Here is a 21,355-nt window from a genome sequence, read left to right as displayed (position 1 = left end):
ATGAATATGATATTATTTACCAACATGTGACTTATCAAACTATGCCAGATAAAGAAACCTAAGTGACAGGGCGACTGCATGAAACGTATTACAAAATTTTGAAACATTAAGAAAATTGTGGGGGAGAATTGTAGCTCATATTCTTTTCTGTGTTTTTAACCCAGAAGAGCCACATTCTAAGTGTAATTCAGTTTCAATTAATCCATGCAATCTATATTCAGTCTTAATAATCAAGTATGATAACCATCCTGATTTTACCATTGAGGAAATTGCAACACAGAGACACTAAATACCCTGCCAAGATAGAACAATAAATAACAGGGGAAAAAAGCTGATATTGAATGAGCATCCTATGCCTAAGGCATCACTAATGCATTATACATTATAATAAGAGATGTGGGAAGGGCACATACACACCCCACTGAGAACACTATTTCACACTCTCTAGTTTAGCAAACTTTAGTGTTTATCAATAATAGTGCATAAAATTAAGGCAAAAGGGAAATTCTAAGTTTTATTGGTAAAAGTGATATTTGTATAACAGCAATTTTGGAAATCAAGTTGGCATTATGTAGTGAATTTTCAGATAAAAATGCAACTCTAGGGATTAGCATAACCTCCAAAAGTCCTGGGCAATTTTCAATAACTGCTGTTTTAGAAATATCCTAAAACTCCACTGGAGAGGAACAGATACATCATTGTTTAATCATACAATGTTCAGTGCAAGAATAAAACCTAAATACAATGTGGGAAATGGTATCCAACAGCCTCATTACACTCATAGTATTACATATAATATTTCTACTTTATTGAGCTTTCAAAATTTATTTTTCTATCATATGATCACTGTTTAGATTTTCCCATGTGTACCTAAACATAGCCCTACTCTCAATCATCCATATGTAATTTGATATATTAGTCACAAATTTGCATATAATAGATAATGACCTCATTCAGTGTAGTTTTAGGCTTTAAATTTTCTTGTCAAAAGGAATATGACAGTCCTTTTAATATTATGCTTTTTCCCATGTCTTCTCAGGTTACCTATAGGTTTGCTTTGTAAATGAGCCACTGTTTATTAGGTGCTTAGATGTTCATGATGTTGTAGCTTGTAGCCATTATCACTATATTAGTTACTCGTCTGTTGTGGTTATAAAATGCCTAGACAGAAAGGAACTTGGAGGAGAGTTAAGTGCTTTTGAACTCACAGTCCTTGAGTGGAGAAGCATAGAGTTCACCATAGTAGAAGAAACATGGCAGCAAATATGAGGGCCTAGACTCAATCACATTTTATTCATAAACAGAAAACAGAGTGAGGCCGGCCCCCACAGAGTGCAGAGAGTGCAGAGATGAGCTGCTTCAGCTCCTGCCTTGGGCCCAACTTCCATCTGCCCACCCTGGCAAACCTATAGGAGACAGGACGACTCGACCCCTGAGGACCAAGCAACACAGAGTCTGCTGACATCTCTGCACCAGTGCTGCTCTCACCCACCTGGAGAGCAAGTGCTTCAGACCTACCTGCACTGAACTTGAAACCCATCAGAGTATCAAAGTCAATTGCACACACCTAAAGAGAACACCGAACCCATACACACCAGGAAAGTAAGTGACACCAACTGTACCCACGGGAAGAAGAGATGGGAAGACAACAATATAAGAACACATCCAACAACAGGAAAACCAATATAACACCATCAGAGTCTAGGGAATCTACATCAGCAAGACATGAACATCCCAACACAGAAGAAGCAGAAGAGAGCAACCTTAAAAACAACTTCATGTAGATGATAGAGAACTTAAGAGAGGAAATCAGAAAATCCTTCAGCAAAACAGAAGAAAAGACGAACCAAAAGATGCAAGAAATCAAGGAAAGTCAAAAAAGCCAAGAAAATACAATTAAACAGCTGAAGGAAACAATTCAGGACCTGAAAACTGAATTAGAGACAATAAAGAAAACACAAACTGAGGGAATGCTGGAAGTGGAAAAGCTGAGTAAACAATCAGGAACCACAGATGCAAGCATAACCAACAGAATACAAGAGATGGAAGACAGAATCTCAGATGCTGATGACAAACTAAAGGAAATAAACTTATCAAGCAAAGAAAATCTGAAGTCTAACAAATCCATAACACAAAATATCCAGGAAATATGGGACACCATGAACAGACCAAACCTAAGGATAATAGGTATTGAAGAAGGTGAAGAAACCCAACTCAAAGGTGCAGAAAACATTCAACAAAATCATAGAAGAAAACTTTCCCAACCTAAAGAAAGACATACCAATGAAAGTACAAGAAGCCTACAGAACACCAAATAGAGTGGACCACAAAAGAAAGCTCCCCATCCCATAATAATGAAAACACCAAATGTACAGAATAAGGAAAAAATATTAAGAGCAGCAGGGAAAAAGGTCAAGTAACATATAAACGCAAACCTATCAGAATTACACCAGACTTCTCCATGGAAACTCTGAAAGCTAGAAGGACCTGGATAGATATTCTACCATCTCTGAGACAACATGGATGCCAGCCCAGACTACTATACCCAACAAAGCTTTCAATCACTATAAATGGAGAAAACAAGATATTCCACCACAAAACCAGATTTAAACAATATGTAACCACTAATTCAGCCACACAGAAAGTACTGGAATGAAAACTCCAACCTAAGGAAATTAACTACACTCACATAAACATAGGCAATAGATAATCCCACTTTACAAAAACCCAAAATAAAAAACAGGGTAAATCAACATACAATACCACTACCAACAACAAATCAAAAACAAACAATAATAAACACTCAATGGACCTTAATTTCCCTCAATATTAATGGTCTTAACTCACCTATAAAAAGACACAGGTTAACAGATTGGATAGGAAGACAAAAATCCATCCTTCTGCTGCATACAAGAAACACACCTCAAATTCAAAGACAGACATTACCTCAAAATAAAGGGTTGGGATAAGATACTCCAATCAAATGGACCCAAGAAAAAAGCTGGGATAGCTATCCTAGTATCTAACAAGATACACTTCAAACTAAAATCAATCAAAAGAGATGAAGAAGGTCATTTCATATTCATCACAGGAAAAAAATCCATCAGAAAGAAGTCTCAAATCTAAACATCTATGCCCCAAATACAAAGGCACCAACATTCGTAAAAGACACATTATTAAAACTCAAATCACAAATAAGGTCTCACACAGTGATAGTGGGAGACTTCAACACCCCACTAAAACACTGGACAGAACCACCATACAGAAACTTAACAAAGAGACAAAGGAACTAACAGAAGTTATGACCCAATTGGGATTAACAGATATTTATAGAACTTTCTATCCAAACACAAAAGAATATACCTTCTTTTCAGCATCACATGGAACCTTCTCAAAAATCTACCACATTCTCGACAACATAGCAAACCTCAACAGGTACAAAAAACTGGAATAATCCCCTGTGTCTTATCAGACCACCATGCTTTAAAGTTAGAAATCAAAAACAAATCAAAGTGCAAAAAACCTATCAACTCATGGAAATTGAACAACATGCAATTGCAACATTCTTGGGTCAAGGAAGAAATAAAGAAAGAAATTTAAGACTTCCTAGAATTCAATGAAAATGTTGACACAACATACCCAAACTTATGGGACACTTTGAAAGCAGTACTAAGAGGATGGTTCATAGCTCTAAGGGCTCACATGAAGAAACTAGAGAATAGCCACACAAGAGATTTGACATCACAGATGAAAGCTCTAGAAAAATTGGAAGCAAATTCACCCTGGAGGAGCAGACACCAGGAAATAATCAAACTGAGGGTGAAAATCAATAAAGTTGAAACAAAGAAAACAATTCAAAGAATCAATATAACAAAGAGTTGGGTTCGAGAAAATCAACAAGATAGACAAACTGATATCCAAACTAACCAAAAGGCAGAGAGAAAACATGCAAATTAACAAAATCAGAAATGAAAAGGAGGACATAGCAACGGATACTGAGGAAATCCAAAGAATCTTCAGGTCATATTTTGAAAACCTGTACTCCACAAAATTTGAAAATTTAAAGGAAATGGACAATTTTCTGGACAGTTATCACTTACCAAAATTGAATGAAGAACAGATAAGTAACTTAAACAGATCTATAACCTCTAAGGAAATAGAAGCTGTCATCAAAAGTCTCCCAACCAAAAAAAGCCCCGGGGCCAGATGGCTTCATTGCAGAATTCTACCAGAAATTCAAAGAAGTGCTAATACTAATACGCCTCAAATTGTTCCACAAAATAGAAGCAGAAGGGACATTGCCAAACTCTTTTTTACCAGGCTACAATAACTTGATACCCAAGCCACACAAAGACACCACTAAGAAAGAGAACTATCCAATATCCCTCATGAACATTGATGCAAAAATTCTCAATAAAACCCTGGCAAATCGAATACAAGATCATATCAGAGAAATCATCCACCATGAACAAGTAAGCTTCATCCCAGGAATGCAAGGATGGTTCAACATACAAAAATCCATCAATGTAATCCACTATATAAACAGACTGAGGAAAAAAACCACATGATCATCTCACTAGATGCCAAAAAAGCCTTTGACAAAATCCAACACTCCTTCATGATAAAGGTCCTGGAGAAATCAGGGATAACAGGAACATACCTCAACATAATAAAAGCAATATACAGCAAGCCAACAGCCAACATCAAATTAAATGGAGAGAAACTCAATCCAATTTCTCTAAAATTGGGGACAAGACAAGGTTGCCCACTCTTTCCATACCTCTTCAATATTGTCCTTGAAGATCTAGCTAGAGCAATAAGACAACAAAAGGAGATCAGGGGAATACAAATCGAAAGGAAGAAGTCAAACTCTCACTCTTTGCAGACGATATGATAGTCAATATTAGTGACCCAAAAAACTCTACCAGGGAACTCCTACAGCTGATAAACACCTTCAGCAAAGTGGCAGGATACAAGATTAACTCAAGAAAATCTGTAGCCCTACTATATACCGATGACACATGTGTGGAGAAAGAAATCACAGAAACATTACCCTTTACAATTGCCACAAACAACATAAAATGCCTTGGTGTAACACTAACCAAAAATGTGAAAGACCTGTACCATAAGAATTTTGAGTCTCTGAAGGAAGAAATTAAAGAGGATACCAGAAAATGGAAAGATCTTCCATGCTCTTGGATAGGTAGGATCAACATAGTAAAAATGGCAATCTTGCCAAAAGCAATCTACAGATACAATGCAATCCCCATCAAAAGCCCAACACAATTCTTCACAGACTTTGAAAGAACAATTCTCAATTTTATATGGAGAAACAAAAGACCCAGGATAGCCAAAACATCCCTGTACAATAAAGGAACTTCTGGAGGCATCACCATCCCTTACTTCAAGCTCTATTACAGAGCTATAGTCCTGAAAGCAGCTTGGTATTGGCACAAAAATAGACAGGTAGACCAATGGAATAGAGTTGAAAACCCTGATATTAACCCACACACCTATGAACACCTGATTTTTGATAAACAATCCAAATTTATACAATGAAACAAAGAGAACATCTTCAACAAATGGTGCTGGCATAACTGGTTGCAGACATGTAGAAGACTGCAGTTAGACCCAAGCCTATTGCCTTGCACAAAACTTAACTCAAAATGGATCAAAGATCTCAATATAAATTGAGATCTGAAAAAATCTACACTGAACCTATTAGAAGACAAAGTAGGAAATACCTTTGAATTAATTGGTACAGGAGACTGCTTCCTGAACATTACACCAGTAGCACAGACACTGAGGTCAACAACTGATAAATGGGACCTCCTGAAACTGAGAAGCTTCTGTAAAGGCAAAGGAGACAGTCAGCAAGACAAAACGGCAGCCCACAGACTGGAAAAGATATTCACCAACCCCACATCTGACAGAGGGCTGATCTCCAAAATATACAAAGAACTCAAGAAGCTAGTCCACAAAACACCAAACAACCCACTTAAAAAGTGGGGTAGAGAACTAAATAGAAAATTCTCAATAGAGGAATCTAAAATGGCTGAAAGATACATAAGAAAGTGTTCAACATCCTTAGCCATCAGGGAAATGCAAATCAAAACAACTCTGAGATACCATTTTACTCCTGTCAGAATGGCCAAAATCAAAAACACCAATGACAGTTTATGCTGGAGAGGATGTGGAGAAAGGGGAACACTTCTCCACTGCTGGTGGGAGTGCCAACTTGTACAGCCAATTTGGAAATCAGTATGGAGACTCTTCAAAAAAAAAAAAAAAGGGAAATAGTCTACCACAAGATCCAGCAATTCCACTCTTAGGCATATACCCAAAAGAAGCACATTCATACAACAAGGACATCTGTTCGAAGATGTTCATAGCAGCAGTATTTGTAATAGCCAGAAACTGGAAGCAGCCTAGATGCCCCTCAACCAAAGAATGGATAGAGAAAATGTGGCACATTTACACAATGGAGTACCACTCAGAGGAAAAAAACAATGGAATCTTGAAATTTGCAGGAAAATGGATGGATTTAGAAGAAACCATTCTGACCTAGGTGACCCAATCCAAAAAGACATACATGGTATGTAGTCACTCATATGCAGATTTTAGACATAGAGTAAGGATTACCAATTACCAGTGAGGATTGTAATCCTCACTGCCAAAGAAGCTAATAAACAAGAGGTCCCTAAGAGACACATACATGGTCCCCTGGAGAACAGAAGAGGTTCAAGATCTGCTGAGCAAATTGGGAGCACAGGAAGTAGGGGGAAGGAGCTAGGAGAATGGAAAGTGGAGGAGAAGAGGAATGCCGAGGACATGAGGGAGCAGAAAGTATGAGTCAGGAAGAATACACGATAACAAGAATGGAGATATCATAATAGAGGGAGACATTTTTGGTTTACAGAGAAATCAGGCACTAGGGAAATGTCTGGAGATCTACAAAGATGACACCCGTTAAGTATCTCAGCAATGGAGGATAGGCTACCTTAAATGCTCTCCCCTGATTATGAGATTGATGACTGATTATATGCCATCCTATAGGCTTCATCCAGCACCTGGTGGAAGTAGAAGCAGACACCCATAACTAATCACCGAACTGAACTGGATCCCAGATGCAGAGAAAGACCAGTGAAGAGCACAGAGGTCCAGCCCAGGCTGGTGAAACCCACAGAAACAGCTGACCGGAACATCCGGGAACTCTTGCTCCCCAGTCTGATAGCTGGAATACCAGCATAGGACTGATCCAGACCCCAGGAACATGGGTTTCTGTGAGGAAACCTCAGAAATCGATGGGACCTCCTATAGAAGCCCAGTATTTATCCCTAGCATAGGTGTGGACTTTGGGAGCCCATTCCGTATATAGGAATATTCCCTGAGCCAAGACACACGGGGGTGGGCCTAGGCCCTATCCCAAAGGATATGAAAGACTCTGTTGATACCCTATGGAAGGCCTCACCATCCAGGGGGAGCAGAAAAGATATGTGACAGATAAGGTTTTAGTTAGGGGCAGGGAAGGGGAGGACAGGTGGGAGAAGGGAACTGGGCTTGTCATGTAAAACAATCCTGTTTGTAATTCAAATAAAAAAAGTTGAAAAAATCAAACAAACAAATAAATAAATAAAAAGTAAAAAAAAATACAAATTCAATCAATAAAACCTGGCATTTTTTGTGTAATTTGTACTGTGACTCCAAAAATTTTAACCTTTAATTGCTTTTGTAACATTAGTCAAATGCAAATGTTATGTATGTATATAAATGGTTATATATGTTAAAAAAAAAGAAAACAGTGTGAGAACAGGAACTGGGGCCAGTCTGTAAACTCTCAAAGACCACTTCATTTCTCTAGTTAAGACTCTACCATCTAAAGAGTCTGTAACCTTCTCAAATAGCACCTAGGGACCAAGTGCTCAAATCATGAGGCTATAGAGAACATCTCATATTCAAGCTACAAAAACCACGAAGAGGAGTCTTATGCATATAAATGTCTTTCTTTAAAACTCTGTCTGGTCTGGAGCCAGAGCTCAGCAAACAAACAGTGTCTGAGCTTAATACCACTATTTGCATCTTTGCTTTGAATTATGAATCATAGTGATATGTAATTTATTTTTTAAATTAACTTTATTAAATTTAAATTTATACCATTTTGGTGTACATGTAGACTAAATAAGTATATTTAAATGCTATTTTTGCAGACTTATTTTGATAAGAATTTGCCAGATTTTTACTAGGGAAATGTCTAGAGATCTACAAGGATGACCCCAACTAAGAATCTAAGCAATAGTTAGATTGCTACCTTGTAGTTGTCCCGACCTGCAGGACAGCAATCTAGAGCAAGAAGTCCAGGGAGGGGAATGGGGACAAGAGACGTGAGAGAATGACCACAAGACAGGATTCTGATCAAGTGGTGAATTTTATTTTTTCTAGGGTAGCTTATATAGTCAGTAGTATGGGGTAAAGGAGAGGGGGAGAAAAGGCCAAGAGCCAGGTGTTAGTTTAAGCAGGATGTTAGAAAACCATAGAAAGAGGATGTTGTCAGGTTAAAAAGTTCATGGGTGGTGGGGAGAGGGAGGGTTACCTAGGTGAATGGTGGGACACAGGAGGGTTGCTTAGGTAAGTAGTGGGATGAGGGAGGTTTGCTTAGGTAAGTGGTCCTGTGGTTGGAACAATGGATTGATGTCTGGGTCATGTTGTTCTTTCTGGGTGCTCATGCTTCTAGGAGTCATTTATAATCAAAAGACAGTTCTATAACTATGTGGCTTGGCAAGTTTGGCCTAAAGGTTCATGCCAAGCTGTATGGCTCCCAACACTACCTTAAATGCCCTTCTCCTATAATGAGATTGATGACTACCTTATATGCCATCCTAGTGCCCTCATCCAGTAGCTGATGGAAGCAGAAGCAGAGATTCACAGCACTGAGATGAATCCAGTTGCAGAGAGGGAGGGGTGATGAGCAAAGGGATCAAGAAACCCATAGAAACAACTGACCTGAAGAAGGAGGAGCTTATGGATCCCAGACTGATAGCTGGGAAACAAGCATAGGACTAAACCAGGCCTCCTGAATGTGGGTGTCAGCTAGGAGGACTGGGCAGTCTATAGGGCCTCTGGTAGTGGATCAGTATTTATCCCTAGTGTATGATTGGACTTTGGGAGCCTATTTCACATAGAGGGATACTCACCCAGCCTAGACACATGGGGGAGGACCTAGGCCTTCCTCCAAATGATGTGACAGACTTTGAAGATCCCCCATGGAAGGCCTCACCCTCCCTGGTCAGCAGAAAGTGGATGAGATAGGGGATTGGCGGGGGGCAGGGGAGGAAAGGAGGGTGAGGGAACTGGGATTGACATGTAAAACAAGATTGCTTCTAATTTAAATAAAAAAGAGATGAAAAAACAGAATTTGCCAGATATTTAAATACTAATCAATTTTTTCACTGTTTGGGCCTAATATGCATACAAAACCTTATTCAGAGAAATATAGAATAATTCTCTTTACTTGTTTTCAGCTGGCCAATCAGAGTATCCAAAATAATTCTACCAGTCCTTTTATTCATCTAATTTCCATAGCATTTTTGTGTTTGGCTTATTGATATGTCACCCTTTACTGCTGTTGGAGTAGCCTCCCCTGTGAATTAATCTTCTCTCCCCAGTTAGTACTTGAGCCTTCTAATCATGGAATCTATTGGAGGCATTTTTCCCAGTGAGTAACCATTAAAAGCCCTCTCAGAGACAAATAATTAATTTGGATAAATTATGGATATGTAGCAGGGAGAGTCAGTAGGGAAGATACAGGTGACTTGGGAATGTGCCATTACCTTGGAAGAAATCCATTCATTAGTCTGATATATAGGAAAAAAAATGTGTCTCTTTACTCATACTCTAATTGTACAAAATAATGGGATTTCATTGACATTGTCTTATTTGCATGTACTTTTCCTGATATTAGCCCTCTTTATTGCCCTCTCTTTCCTCATCCCTCTTTTATCCTTTTAGAGTCTAATACTCTACTTCTACCTAAATTTCACATAGAGAAAAAACTGTGATACCTATATATCCATAAGACTAACTTATTCAATTCAACAGAATCTGGAACACTTCATGAATCCACTTTTTATTCTAGTACAGAGACCATGCTGATGTCTGTATCATTTCCATTGTAATATATACACTGTTAGAACAAGCACCAGACAAGCACATCGTGACAAAGATTGTGAGCAGCTGCACAAGGATAAGGGAACTGCAAAAAAACATCGTAATGGATGCCATGTGAAGGAGCACACAAATAGCATGGCAGAAGATGATTTTCCCCAGTCGGCTACCATCACATATGCCCTGTAACTGGGCAAGAGTGTTATTCAACTCCTAGTAGAGCTGATCATTAGAAGTAGTTACAGAAGAGAGTGCTATGATTATGATTACCTTGAGGAAATTTACTGTCAACATTTCAGGAATTAAATCTGAGGAGGTACTTCAAAGGACAGAAGATTGGGACCAAAAAAACCTACTGTGTGTGGTTGGAAGGCACACTGAGCCACTGAACAAAAGGAAGGGTGGCTAGAGATTGGTAACTGAGAAATGACTTGTTTCAATTCTAGCAAATTTTATATTTAAATTTGCCAGTGTAGGTAAAGCAACAGTAGTGAGTGACATGTGCATCTCTAATATTTCTCTTTGCACCATTTTCACTTTGTTCTTTCAGAGAAAGTCAATAGGCATATTAATACTCTAAGACAACCATCTAAGGAAATAAGATAACTCAGAAATATGAGGATCCCAAGTGAGCACTATGTGTGGGACAGAAGCAGGTAATGAATGGTTTGAGTAAATAAATAGCCAGCATTCATAAGCAGATTTCATCTCCCAAGACAGAGATTCTGCTAGAAAATATGGTTAAGATCCTCTTAAGCCATTAAATTACCTTGTCTCTGCAAGCCTGGTGCCTAGGGCACTCCCAGACCATATGGCAGAAAAATATCTTGTCAAGAATTTCATGGCTGACATCAATCTGCAGCATTGAGAGGCACAGCTGCCTCGCTGGAGAGGGTCCAGAATGTCTCAGGACTGCTTGTTCTTTCTGGAGATAGATGGAAAGGCTGTGGCCTGAGCCCACAGCTTTGTTTGCATCTTTCTACAGGGAGCAGGGATCAAAATCCACAGCCTGGTGCCCTGCTGCTCAAGTCCTTCTGCACTATCTTCCTAGCAGAAATAACAGAAGTGTTACCCAGGGCCATGAAGGCTTCAGGGAGTGATGCTTACAGCCTTTGTAGATAATCCCAGCTTCTTCACTGTCATGCTGATTTTAGTGAAGGTTTTTTTTTCTTTATTCCAGTTTTCTTGTGAAAAGTTTCCTGATAAATGTCTGGCTGGCCTGAAACTCATTTTACAGACTACACTAGCCTTGAACTTACATCAACCTTCCTGCCTCTATTTTCTAAGTGTTGTTATAGGTGTATGTCACCATATGAGGATGGAGAGTGGGATAGTTTTAGTTGTTTCAACAGCAGTAGTACTTGATTGGACCAATAACACTTTTTACAGAAGGCATAGTCTCCTCAGTGAAATTTGGAGAATTTTTATTAGTTTTTCAATTTCATATGAGTATACATAATTTATTTCGCTCACATTCATCCCTACCACATTCTCCTGCCTCATTCTGTGTCCTACTGAACTCCTTCTTCCAAAAAGCGATAATCTTTATGCCCTAAGCCTCAAATTTTTAGTTGTCTTGTGACTCATAAAATTTAATTAAGGCCTCTTACATGAGAATGACTGAGGGGGTTATCTACTAAAGCATGGCAGTTAACCAGTGGCTACCACTGATATGACACTCTGTCCTACAGTAGCTCTTAACTGCCAATAGCTCCTCAGGGGTGGAGCCTCAAGAGCTTCTATCTCATGCATGATGGAAGGGGATGGACCCCATCCCATGCAGGTCTTGTGTGGGTAACCACAGCTTCTGTGAGTACATGAATACAGCTGCTAGGAGGAATCTTAATAACAGACCAAAACAAGCAGTTACCTACAATCATGTGAAATGCCTGAAATTCATTTGCACTTTCTGATCAATATTCTGTGTTTACCCATAAGGTTGCCTGAGAGTGCTTCCAGTAGCTCAATTACTATTTGAAAATATAAAACGATAGCATTAAGCCACTGTTAAGATGAAAACACTATTCCTTTCAGGAATACTTTTGATGATGTGTTTGATGTATTTTTTCTTATTTTTTGCTTTGTTTATTTGTCTAGATTTTTAGAGGGAAAGATAGTACTGTCCTTGACAAGGACATGACAATAATAACAGCAAAGGAATGTCATTTGCCCCTTCATATTTAATTATGATAGTCAGGGGGAAGGCAGATTGGAGAGTTCAAGAATCAGAAATCTTCACCTGGAAATACACCATGCCTGGAAAGGCGATACGGGTATACCAGGGATGCCATGGAAACACACACTAAAGCAATGAATCAAAAATTGCTTTCAGATTCCTGAGTGTGTAGCAACAAGCAGATACCCAAAATGAGTCAATCAGTTTAATCTCAGAAGATGATGACCCCTGTCTTCTAAGTTAAGCCTGCCCTGCATATGTGAATGTTATAAAAAAGTGACATTATGACCCTCTCTCTGCTTTTGGAGAAGACACCTTCTGCAGTGTGTGTGTGTGTGTGTGTGTGTGTGTGTGTGTGTGTGTGTGTGTGTGTGTTTGTGTGTGGGGGGGTAATATGATTATAAAAATCTCTTTCTACCATTATGCTGTTCTCATAAATCTGATTTTTCAGACAATAAAAAAAACTGTTTACCACTTTTTTATTCTTCCCTCAGGAACATAAATTTATATCCAGCAAGTATTGTAACATGTTACAAATTAGGCTGAGAACTCTAACCTTGCTAGCATCAGACACAGCATAATAATAGGTAGACTCTTTCTGAATTAGCTCTTCCTTTGTTGGACCTAGCTGATGTATTATTTTATTCTCATATTTTACTGGTTCAGAACATACAAGCAGAAATTTAAATTCAGTGAAGATTTGCCTGATAAATGATTCAATAATTGAGAACACTTTAAACATGAAAATTAAAAACATCACCCATCCTACATCACAGGTAGGAAAGGAGAAACCAATGGTCTTTAAAGTAGGAATCAATTATTCTTCCTAGGGGAAAAAAAAAAACAAAATGTGTCAGTTAAGCTAACTCATGTTTGGAGACAAACACATTACACAAAAACTGTATATGTCAAATTCTACCACACTGAGAGCTTTAACAGGGAAAGATCACAGAACAAGAAAGACGGAGAGTTTGAGGGGAGGAGGGGGAGAGCATAAATGACTTAACAATATTATAATCTGAAAAAAATTAAAGAGAAATAAGGCACCAGGGAAATGTCCAGAGATCTACAAGGATGACACCAACTAACCATCTAAGCAACAGAGGAGAGGCTACCTTAAATGTCCTCCCCTGAGAATGAGACTGATGACTGATTTATATGCCATCCTGCCAGCTGCCTTCATCCAGCAGCTGATGGAAGCATTAGCAGATACCCACAGCTAAACCCTGAACTGAACTGGAATCCAGTTGCAGAGAAGGAGGAGTGATGAGCAAAGTGGACAAGACCAGGCTGGTGAAACCCAAAGAAGCAGCTGCCCTGAACAAGTGGGAGCTCTTGACCCCCAGACTGATCACTGGGAAACCAGCATGGAACTGATCCAGACCCCATGAATATGGGTGTCAGTGAGGAGGCCTCGGAAATCTATGGGGCCTATTTTAGTACATCAGTACTTATCCCTAGCATAGGAATGGACTTTGGGAGCCCATTTCACATAGAGGGATACTCCCTTAGCCTAGACACACAGGGGAGGTCCTAGGCCCTATCCCAAAGGATATGACAGACTCTGAAGACCCCCCCCCATGGAAGACCTCACTCTCCCTTGGGAGCATAAATGGTATGGAATAGGTAGGGTGTTAGTAGGGGTGACGGTAAAGGCATTTGTGGGGGGGGAGGAGACAGAGGTATTTTGTGTGGAGGGGCAGGGAGGGTGGTTTTCCTTAAAATAGTCTTGACCCCTTTGCTCATCACTCCTCCCTCTCTACAATTGGATTCTGTGGGTTTGGCTCAGTGCTTATTTGTGAATCTCTGCTTATGCTCCCATCAGCTACTGGATGAAGGCTCTATGATGGCATTTAAGATAGACATCAGTCTCATTATAGGGAAGGGCATCTAAAGTAGCCTCTTCACTATTGCTTAGATTCTTAGTTGGGGTCATCCTTATGGATTCTTGAAAATTTCCCTAGTACCAGGTTTCTCATTAACACCATAATGGCTCCCTCTATCAAGATATGTCTTTCCTTCTCTGTTCTTCCTTCAACTTGACCTTCCTAATCCCTCATGTTCTCCTACTCCCTCCCCTTCTCCCATCCTCTTTCTCCTCCCCCCTCCTCCCATGCTCCCAATTTACTCATGAGATCTTGTCCCTTTCTCCTTCTTGGTGTGTGTGAGGATCCATGTGTCTTTCTTAGGGTCCTTTTTTCCTAGCTTCTCTGGGTTTGTAGATTGTAGGCTGGTTATCCTTTGCTCTACATCTAATATCCTTTTATGAGAGAGTACATGCCATGTTTGTCTTTCTGTGTCTGGGTTATCTCACTTAGGATGGTTTCTTCTAGTTCCATCCATTTGCCTTCAAATTTCAAGATGTCATTGTTTTTTACTGCTGAGTAGTACTCCATTGTGTACATGTACCACATTTTCTTTATCTATTCTTCAGTTGAGGGGCATCAACCTAGATGCCTGTCTTCCCTAGTCTTTTTACCTCCTTTGGAATGACAAATGTCAGAAGATGACTGACTAATAAACATGATACCCAGAAAGTGATTACCTATTTCTTCACATACTCATAAGGAGGATATCTCATGTGTGTGGGAAAGGGTGGGGGTTGGCATAAGAAGAATATAAAGAAAAGCACATCTTATTTTGTTTTTTACCTTAAGGGAGTGACCAGATTGACCTTGGCATTGACATTTATGTGCGTGTTGGACAGTAAAGGCATTTGTGGGGGGAGGAGACAGAGGTATTTTGGGGGGGGCAGGGAGGGTGTGCAGAAGACAGTATGATTAGCAATCAGTTTGTGACAGACTACACTGCCCAAGGCTGAAGATGGGTCTCATAGATTGGAGTTATAAAATCTAAGACGAGATCACTCATTACTTGGCTGCTTCTGCAGCTAGGTGATAATATTCCTACTGTACACACATTTTTCTTCTCCCTAAGTTTGTTCTTATGTAAGATCATGGGTGGGAAGAAGGAACATTCATACAACTGTTTCAAGAACAGACAGATCAAGTTTTAGCTCCTGCCTTTCCTCTTGTGGTAAGAGTCTCACAGGAAACATAAAATCTATAAAATGGAAATAAGATACAGTTGAGTGTAACAAAAGCAAAATTTTCAGCTCATAATGGCATCATACAATCTGACCATTATGACTTATGTGAGATAAACATTTTGAACATTCAAAAGCAACTTCTCAGATGCTGTTTTTTCATTGGAAGGGAGCACAGGTACAGATGTGTTAGATGTTCCCTTTAGAAACACTCCAAACTGCAGTAAACAACATTTAAATACAAAGGAAGAGTAATATAACAAATTAAACATTGGTTGGAAGATTTTGAATCCACATGGAATGTATTTGGGGACTTTAGCTGTGAAGGTTATCATTCATTTATTTGCTTATTGCCTTTGTTTGTTCCTGATTTCTTACTCTATAATGATCACTTACAAGTAAAACATTGTGAAAGTAACTCAGAGTCATGATCTATCTTTGAGTGGACATGATTTATGAAGAATTAAACATAAAATAAGAGTCCATTTCCATTTCAAGTAAGGCTTATGAGACACGTATTTGTTAATGAATGTCATCTGTATACCTTAAGGCTTTAAATGTGAATCCTCTTTTTTTTGACATAACAAAACAGGACTCAGAATATGATGACTGGTATTGACAGCAGCACTGGGTTGTCTGGCACCTCAGTCTGGTGGATAGGGGTAACAGACATGTGTATTTTACTTATAGTTTTATAATACTTGAGATAGAGGTCACATTCACTGTTTACAATTTCACACATAAAAATGCTCAGCAACATAACAATAATTTTCTTGAGGCCACAGCATCAATAGAATTTCCAAAGTCAGGTATTTTGCTCATGTATTTTATATTTGTTTATACACCACTTCCATACTTAGATTTGTTGAACTCTGTTTTAGCTAAAATTTCTATTGCTGTGATAAAACACTATGACAAAATGCAACTTGGGGAGGGACGAATTAATTTAACTCCCACTCCCTCTTTATAGTCTGTCTTGTAAGGAAGTCAGGGTAGAAACTCAAGGTGGGAACTGAAACAGAGACCATGAAAGAATGCTGCTTACTAGCTTGTATTTCAATTTCTTATATAATGCAGGGCTACCTATTCAGAGATGGCATAACCCAGAGTGGGCCAGACCCTTTAATATCAACCATTAATCCAGGACAAGACCAACAAATTTGCCTAAAGGCCAATCTTATGAAATCATTTCTCAGTTGTGAATCCCTCTTCCAAAATAACTCCAGTTTGTGTCTGTCTGGCAACAAACAACCAGAATAAACTCATAATACATATGGGCAGCAAGGCCAACACCAGAGTGGTAGCCAGCCGTGCTGTGTGGTCACACCACTGGAGAACACTTGCACTCTTGTCCGGATGACCCTTGACAGTACTTGGCACAAGCACCATGATTCATAAGAGCTTTGGCATCTCCTCTTTCCCCTGAATTGTGTTTTATCTCTCCTTCTCATGATTGAAAGAGGGAGAATAAAAGGAAACAGTGAAAATACAGATGGACCTCAAAAGGGCACAATTCATTTTCTTTTTCTACTGCATATATGAAATATTCTGCTATAATAGGCATCCATATTCATTGCTTTCTTCTCATGATGAAATATCTGAGAAAAGCAGCTTGGCAACAAAAGAGCTTATTGTGGCTTATGGTTTAAGAATACAGTCCATCATGGCAGGAAAGCATGGTGGCATGAATACCAGGTAATTGGTCACATTGTATATACAGCATGGAAGCAGAAAGAGGTGAATACTACCGTTGTCTTATTTTGTTCTTTTATTTATTAGATGATTGCAGTCCCTGGGATGGTCCCACCCACATTTAGGTGGGTCTTCACACCTTGATGAACCTAATCAACACATTCCCTCACAAACAAGCTTGCCCAGATATTTGTTCCCATGGTGGTTCTAAGTCCCATCAAGTTGACTTTCAAAGTGAACCATTATAATATCTCAATTTTCATTTATATATTTTCTACTCATGGTAATGAGTAATAAAGAAATTTGATTAAAAAACCATGGAAAATTGAAATCAGAAAAAACAACAACAACAACAATAACGCTGATGACCATTTTCCTCCATTTTTTAAATTTCAATTAGAAACAAGATTGTTTTACATGCCAATCCCAGTTCCTTCTCCCTCCCCTCCTTAGTGGAAACAGTATTTATCCCTAGTGCATGAACTGGGTTTTTGGAGCCCATTCCCTATGGAGGGATACCTTGCTCAGCCTAGATTCAGGGGGAGGACCTCGTTGCTGCCCCAAAATATATGACAGAGTGATGATCATTCCCCCATGGAGACCTCATTCCTTCTGGGAAGTGGATGGTGGTGGGATGGGGAGAAGGTGGGGAAAGTCGGGGGACAGGAGGGACAGGGAAATGGGATTTGAATGTAAAATAAGATTTTTTTTTAATTTAAATAAAAATGTGTAAAAAAAAAAAAACAAGATTAGGGAAGAAAGTCTTTTGAAATTTAAAGGGGAATGACTTGGCAACCTGTAAACTTGTAATAATGGACCTGATAATTATAGAAGACTGCTTCATCATAAACTATATGTAATAGTTTTCTAAATGCCCTAAAATCCAGTCACTAGAAAACATATTACAATAATTTTTCTCTTGAAAAGCAAATAATGGGGAAACTAATTAACACATACTGGTGTGTATTTATTCTCCAGGACAAGTTAGTGAGATTTTACCTTTTTAGCATGAAAATCAATGTCCCAACCTTATCGGCTTGTGTGGGCCTGTTTCCTCAAGGTTTCAGCACTTTATAAGCATGAAGTAGTTTCACAACATATCTTCCAATTATGATAAGAGATCACATATAAAACACCATCATATATATATATATATATATATATATATATATATGTAATATGCCAATGAAACTATTATCAAGTATGATTTACTTCTAATTTCTTATTTTTTGCATGTAGTGAAATTGCTGCTTTTAATTTAGTTTTCCACAATTTTCAAATTGATAAACTATAAATACTTATTAAAACATGTTTTCTCATATCCTTGCATATTGCAGAAAATCTAAAACTGACCAATTCAATATCTCCCACCTATCAAAATACCTTTAGAGGTGAAAACATTGAAAATTTACTCTCTTAAGCATTTTTCCAGTATGAAATACATTGTTATTAACATAATCACCATATTAGTTAATAGATGGCTTGAATTTATTTCTGTCTAGCTAATATTTGTAATCTCACTTTCCCCACCCCTTCCCATTAATAGCCACTCTTCTATTGTGTGCTTACTTGAACTTGACACTTTAGATTCCACACATGATTGATATACCATGGCATTTGTCTCTATCTTTTATGACATAGCTTAATGTGGACGGTCATATTGTCATAATTTCTTTATGTTTTAATAGTATTCCATTGTGTATATGACTGCATTTTCCTCTCTTTCTCTTCCATTGACAGACATTTACTTAGGCAATTTTGGATTTTGTGACAAATAGCGCAATGGACAGGCAAGCAAAGGAAGTTCTTTGATATGCAGATTTCATTTTATGAATAGATACCCATAATAGAAATTTCTGGATCATATGAGAGTTTTGCATTTAGATTTTCCAAAATGGCTATACCAAATTGCATTCCTACTAACAATACACAAGGACTCTCTAAATTTTTTCTTAAGATATTAATTCTTATTTATGTATTTGTGTGGGGGTTTATGCCACATGAGCACAGTGCCCATGGAGGCTAGAAGAGAACATCAGATCTCCTACAGCTAGAGTTGCAGGCTGTTGTGAACCACGTAATTCAGGTACTCAGAAACGGAACCCAGCTCCTCTGGAAGAGCATCCAGTGCTCTTACCCACTAAGCCATCTTTCCAGGCCCAGGATTCCCTTTTAACCACATTCTCACCAATGCTTCTTATCACTTGTATTTTTTAAAATAGCCATCCTAATAGGTGGCTGTGATTGGGATTGCCCTGTGACTCAGACATGCTGGGCATATTCTTGACTTTGGTTGGACACAAGCATATTTCCATGAGGTAGTAATAAGCTTTCAATTCTTTTGCCATTTGTAAAATCTGGTTGTTTTCTTGTTGTCAAGTTGTTTGAGACTCTTGTTTATTCTGAACATTATCTTCATATAAGATACATGTTTCCAGAGTATTGCTTCCTGTTTCGAGAGCAGTCTTTTCACTATTGTGGGTGCTTCCTTTGCTGTGTAAAAGTGAATATGCCTGAAAGCTACTTAAGTATTTTTATTGACTTTTGCTCCTGTTGTATGCAAAGATTTCTGATTATCTTTATACCTGTGTATTTTGACTTAGAAATTCTAATAGTGGGAATTCATCTTGTCAGTATACTATACAAATATGGCAAGATTTTAGGAGAAAAATGGATAATGTTTCCCTTTTATGGTAACACAGTGACCCAAAATAGTGGGAGGTGGAGCCTGAGATAAGTCTCAGCCATTAATTATGCTTTCTTCTCTTTCAGAGGACAACAATTCTGTTCCCAGAGGTTCCAGACCACTCTATCTCCAGCTTCAGATGATCTGATGGCCTCTTTTGACCTCCATGGGCACCTGCACACACGTGGTGTACACACACACAGGGACATATTCACGAATAAAAACTTAAATCTCAAAATAAAAATGAAACAGTCAAGTTTTATAATAGTCACTATTATAGCTATTTTGCAGGAGGAAAAGATAACTTAGTGAATGATCATAATAAAATGATCTTTACTTTTAAAAGCATACACATCTATGCATATTTGTCTATGAGCATGTTAGTTTTTTATTTCTTTTTTTCATTTTATTCTTGAGATTATAATATAATGACATCATTTCTCCCTTTCCTTTCTTCACTCCACACCATTCCATCTGCCTCTCCTTGCTCACTTTCAAATTCATGCCTCTTTTGTTCATTAATTAAAGTCAAGAAACCATGAAAAGTGGTTTGCTTTAGAAAAATGCAGCTTTATATTATTTGGTAATATTTTTGTATTCCTTCTACTAAGTATCTAATGTGGTTGCTTTGTTTTGTCCCTAGAGCTTGTTAATTTCAGCTTCTGTTCAATGGATAATTACCCTTCAAGTCACAGGTCACCTTTGTTCTTTTACTAACATATCTGGCTTGAAACAAAAAGTAAAAGTGGAAAAATAGCACATTCAAAGAAGCACTGTGCTGAAGGGAGAGTAAGTGCTTCTGGGAGTCGGATGCAGCACTTTCTGGCTTTGAAAGAAGTCATGGTGCTCATGTAAAATCACTTCCCTCCTGGTCCAGGTCCTTCTGCCTTTCCTGGGGTGATGAAAGTTTCTTGGCAGTTTGGGAAAACAGATCAGACACAGATGAGCAGCCAAGGAGTGAATTTCCTGGCTTGTATTTATTTCAAGGTGAGCACTGCTCTGCAAAAATGTAACAATATGAGCATAAAAAAAGCTCACTTTGGAATGAAGTATTTGTCACACATGAACACTCTAGATAATGCACTATGTGAGCGTAATCTGTGAGTGTCAAGGAAGGGCACTAAAAATATGAAGACTTTCATTCCTTAACTATAATTCCCAAACTGAGTTCAAGCTCATAGCAATTTTCAAATGAGAGCAATGGCCAAGAGAAAAATTAAGAGTTATAGATCTGTTTGTACGAACTAACACCAAGTGTATGGGGATAGATGGCTGAACTGGTGAAGTGCTTGCTGTGAAATCATGAGGACATGCCTTCTTCAGTCTCTAATCCACTTAAAAAGCAGGTGTGACCTCACATGCAGATACAGACCCAGCACTGTGGGGACTGGAAACGGGAAAGTTGCTGGCACTTTGCTCACTGCCAGCATAACTCTAAGTTCAGTGAGAGACCCTGTCTCAAAGGAATAAAGCAGAAAGTGCTGGAGATGAGAGGGGCATCCTCTTAATGCTCTGCATGTACACACGCAGGCACAGGCATCTGCACCACATACACCTGCACATTACAACACACACACACACACACACACATACA

The sequence above is a fragment of the Cricetulus griseus genome, chromosome 8 (genome assembly GCF_003668045.3).
Source record: "Cricetulus griseus strain 17A/GY chromosome 8, alternate assembly CriGri-PICRH-1.0, whole genome shotgun sequence".
In the NCBI taxonomy this organism is placed as follows: Eukaryota; Metazoa; Chordata; class Mammalia; order Rodentia; family Cricetidae; genus Cricetulus; species Cricetulus griseus.
Note: the sequence above shows the minus strand (reverse complement) of the source record.